Below are 5079 nucleotides of genomic sequence, written 5' to 3'. Positions count from 1 at the left end.
TTCCTGGAAGTGAGCCCCCTGGCCCTTCACTCTCTGTCATCCCCGCCTCAGTTCTCCCTGAGGGAGGTTCAAGGATAGTCTATGGTCTCTCTGGGTACCTCCTGGGCAGCCCCCTGCAGAGGAGGCAGGGGCTTGGTGCCAAGAATCTCCTGGGAGGTGTCTAAGTGTGACTTGCACAGGTCAGCACAGTGGCCTGTTCTGGCCACCTCCCAGGGAGCAGAGCAAAGTAGCTAGCTGTGGGGTGATGAGCTTGACACTGCACAGACCTGCTAGAAATTACAGAGCGCTGGGGAGGGAAAACAAACGGGGGTTTCAGTTCCCATGGAGACAACATCTATTTGCATAGGTTCCCTGCGTCAGAGCCTTGGACTCCGTGGTGTGTGTGTGTGTGTGTGTGTGTGTGTGTGTGTGTGTGGTGGGAGGGGTGACATTGGACAGCAGGGTCATCTGTTTACTGTCTGGAACTGTTCCAACATAGCCTCCAAAGTGTGTGTGTGTGTGTGTGTGTGTGTGTGAGAGAGAGAGAGAGAGAGAGAGAGAGAGAGAACAAGTCTCCCATCCTTCAAACATGATGAAGAAATTTTTTTTCAAAAAGTATTTATTTATTATTATACATAACTATACTGTAGCTGTTATTAGACTCAGACTCACCAGAAGAGGGCATAAGGGTGGTTGTGAGCCACCATGTGGTTGCTGGGATTTGAACTCAGGACCTCTGGAAGAGCAGTCAGTGCTCTTACCTGCTGAGCCATCTTTCAAGCCCTGAAGAAATCTTATACAAGACCTTTTGGCCTAGGTGGGTCTTTACAGTACAGGGTTTTTCTTTTTTTTTCTTCAGATTTTAAATTTATAACTTAATTTGTCAAAGGTGTAGGAAGACTCTAAATTCACCATTTATACAGTTATTAAACAAACCAATGGTGTTATTTATTTGTTTGTTTGTTTGTTTTTTAAACCTCCCATGTACCAGACACTGGGCTCTGGGAACCAGCCAGAAGTTAGTTGTTCTGTACTTGCTAGTGTGGTGCCGTGAAGCGCCACAGTCCTTTCTTCTTGGAAGGTGCTGGGCTCAGTCAGATGGGGCTGGCTTCTTTGTGGAGATCATCAAAGCCCAGGAACTTGGCGACAGCACCCCCATTCCCTCTGTACTCAAAGCCAGTGACTTCTGTCCTCAGGTGTCAAGGGGACCAGCCAATTTCTACATCTTATAGGGCAAAGACATCCCCTGAATTGCTGAGTGAGTGACCCAGAGGGCAGGGGATCATCCTGGCTATTGTCTTCATAGTGTCTTCCCCCACCTTTTCTACCACACCATGTGTTACTAGGAGTTCTACACTCGATGCTCAAACAGGGAAAGTAACACTCAGGAAGTGCTTGTCAGGGCACCACGAAAATGAGGCATGATGAAACCAGGATGCAGATTGGTGGTCAAAGCTCTCTCTCTCTCTCTCTCTCTCTCTCTCTCTCTCTCTCTCTCTCTCTCTCTCTGCTGCTGCTGCTGCTGCTGCTTCCTCCCTGTCAAGGGGGCGCCTGGTGGTCAGACCTCCCCTCCTGGCAGGCCTCCAGCCAGCCTGCTGCTATTCCTCTTCCTCCCCTCAAATGGGAAGCAGCTGTGCGGGTGGTGGGGTGGTGGTTGGGGGTAGGTTGGGGGTGGAGGTGAACTCAGGCTGTGTTGTATCTGGTCACTGTATCCTAGAGGTGGTGTATCTGAAAAGCCACAGGCACCACCTCTGGTGCTCGTTGGTCATTTCATCCCTCAGTGGCTCAGTTTTTATCTCGGCAAATCAACAGGGATGCCGGGCAGACTTCCTGGTGACCTATGCCTTCCCCCGTGTAAGAATTCTAATGGAATCCGGTTTCCGGGGCCTTCAAGGTGGCCTAGTGGGTAAAGGGACTTATCTCGGGTTTTCTGTTGTAGCCACTCAGGGGGTCTTTTATCCACGCGTGGGTGACTGTGAGTTTGTGTGTGTCTGTTTGCTTGTTTGCTTGAGTTGATTAGGACGAGAATCTCATATAACCCAGTCCGTCCTTGAACCCTCCCTGTAGCCAAGAGTGATCTTGAACTTCTGATGCCCTGGCCTTCACTTCCCAAGTGCTGGGATTGCAGGCCTTGAACCACCACGCTAAGTTTATGCTGTGCTCATGCATGCTATGTAAGCATTCCTATGGTTGAGCAATATTTCCCAGCAATTTTGTTGGAATTTTTCTGAGACAGGGTCTTGATCTGTAGCCCAGGCTGGCCGAGAATTCTCTCTTTCTTCCTTAGCCTCCTCAGTGTGGTGGGGTTACAGATGTGCCCCATCACAATAAGCTGAAAGGAATTGTTTTTTTGGGTCACTCTTTGAGCATCTGGTATCACCTAACAGGATGGAGGGGCTTCGGGGAAGGGCAGAGCCTGGAACTGTTTCTTACAGGCAGCACTGGGGTTAGGGGTAGAGAGCAGAGGCAGAAAACTTTGGAGGCCTTGGGGGCTGTTTGGCTTGTGGCTGGAGCTATGGGATCAAAAGGAATTGAGGAACGTTGAAAGTCCCCGAAGGGAGGGTGGGCCTTGAACTACAGCCACCTCCCATGCTTGCATCTGGCTGGGAAGTGAGGGGGGGGAAAGACAAGAAATAAACACATTCTGAAGGTCTGCCGTTAATGAGGGGGTCTGGAGTTTCTGAAGCAAGAGTCGGATTGCAAGGCCGGGAAAGAAGGCAAACTGTTGAATGATGGGAGAGCCCAAAAGATGAGGCCGCAACTTCCACATTCACCACACAGCCCTACCATGCAGACAGTATTTTCTCATCCCGTGGAGATGGAGACAGAGGCCAAGCAAGTTCAGCCATGTGCCCAAGGCCACCTAGCTAGAAAGAGGAGTGGGGCAAGGGATTGGCTGTTCTTGTGAGAGCAGGAGCTCTGACTTGTCTGGGTTCAAGACCTGCGCCCCCCCCCCCCCCCCCGCCCCCCGGGCTCTTTCAGAACCACGACTCAGGCCAGTTCACTAGGCGCCTCTGTTGTCGCCCAGCCTGCTGTTTTTGGCTAATGTTCTTCTCCTCCTCCCAACCTCTCCTCCCAAGGATTCCTCCACTCCCCAAGGTCTCCTTTTCCTTAGTCTCCGCTGCAAGGGTTGGTGAATGAGCCCATAGCCTGAAAGAGAGGCCAGCTGTGACAGTTGAAGATACAGTAAAGGAGATTAAACCCTTCCTTTCAGTGCCATCGAGGTGCCTTGATCTGGCTAAGTCAATCCACTCATGTCACTGGGTTGTGGTTGAGCTTTCTCTGGGCCTTTCGAGTGGGTGTCAACGTCCCTTATGGGGGAAGCAGTTGTACTGCAGTGTGTGTACACAGGGGAGCCCCTGTAGTACCAGTGTGTGTGTGTGTGTGTGTGTGGTCTATGTGTCTGTTCCTCTTGCTGTGTGGGCAATGTATGCAATTTTGCCTATCAGTATTTTATGATTTTTAGGCATACTGCCCATATGAATATTTATGAATGAATGCTAGCAAGTTTGGTTCTGTAGCTTGAAGGACAAAGAGCAAAATACCCCATTCAGCTCCTTGCTTAAAACATACTGAAAACTTTAGGGGTGGAGAGATGGCTCAGTGGTCAAGAGCACTGGCTGCTCTTCTAGAGGCCTTGAGTTCAATTCCTAGCAATTATACTGAGGCTCACAACCCTCTTTAATAGGATCCAAAGCCGTCTTCTGGTATGCCTGAAGATAGTGACAGTGTACTCATATACATAAAAAAAAATTTTACACACACACACATGTATATATATTTAAAAAGCACTGATTGCTCTTTCAGAGGACCCAAGTTTGATTCCAGGCACACACCTGGCAGCTTACAACTGTCTATAATTCCAGTTCCAGGAATCTAATCTGGCCTTCGTGAACAGTAGGGTACACAGACATACCTGCAGACAAAAACCAATATACACGAAATAAAATAGAATATTTAAAAGTTCTTTTAAAATATTGAACATTTCAAAACGGAAAGGACAAGCCATTTGACACATACGTGGTTCTTGTGACATGTGTCACAGCCCACGGAGATGTTTCTTCTGGGATTGTTGACTGCCTATTATATGACTTGTTTGAGAGACTGGTGTGTGTGTGTGTGTGTGTGTGTGTATGTTTGGGGTAATAAACTGAGGTGTGAAATCTGAACACTTTTCTCACAACCCCCAGGCAGCTACCAGTGCCTATCAAAGGAAAGGTGTATTTTATTTTTGGCGCCTTTACTGCAGTTCCCACAATGCCCCAGGAGGCTTTTGTTTGATTGCCTTTGTTGGAAGAGTGACAGATACTTCCCCTCACCTGCTGCCACCAGTGGCCCCACCAGAAACCACAGCTGGGGGTGGAGTAGCTTCCTCAGCCCCTCACCCAGGCACTTTGCACCCCTTCCAGGCTGTCAACATGCCCTGAGATGTGGGCTCCCTGACCCCACCCAGTCAATATGCCCAAGGCACCTCGGAACCGCAGAGGATGGGTGTAAAACTCACTCCGTCTAGGAACTTTCTTTTGCTTTAGAGGAGCTGTAGCAGACAGGTGACTTGCTCATGTTGCCCAGTGACTCCATGACAGAGCCAGGAGGCCCAAGAAGGCCTGAGAGAGAAGCAGGGCCCAGCGGGAAGAAGGAGTGGTCAGCCTATCACAGCCGGGCTGTTTCCTTGCTCCCTGAAGGCAGTACTCATTCGACCGTGTCTCCAGCATCCAGCTGCTTTGAGAGATGCCGTGTACACCTAGCACAGTGCCTAGCTCCTAGCTGCATTTGATTGGATTTGATAAGAGTAGGCAACTATGTGGTTAAATGGTGCTGCAAGAGGGCAGACGCAACTTGGCCTTTGGAGGCCAGCCAGAACTGGCTGACATCCTTTAGTAGTTTTATTGCCTTATGGCTTTGGCACTTTCCCCTCTCTGGGCTTTACTTTCCCATCTGTAAAATGGGCCTTCAATAGGATTGCTAAGAGACTTCAATAAGGCTGGGCGTGGTGGCGCATGCCTTTAATCCCAGCCCTTGGGAGGCAGAGGCAGGCGGATTTCTGAGTTCGAGGCCAGCCTGGTCTACAAAGTGAGTGCCAGCTACACAGAGAAACTC

This window comes from Mus caroli, unplaced genomic scaffold, assembly GCF_978045245.1.
Source record: "Mus caroli unplaced genomic scaffold, Mus_caroli_1 scaffold_13, whole genome shotgun sequence".
In the NCBI taxonomy this organism is placed as follows: Eukaryota; Metazoa; Chordata; class Mammalia; order Rodentia; family Muridae; genus Mus; species Mus caroli.
Note: the sequence above shows the minus strand (reverse complement) of the source record.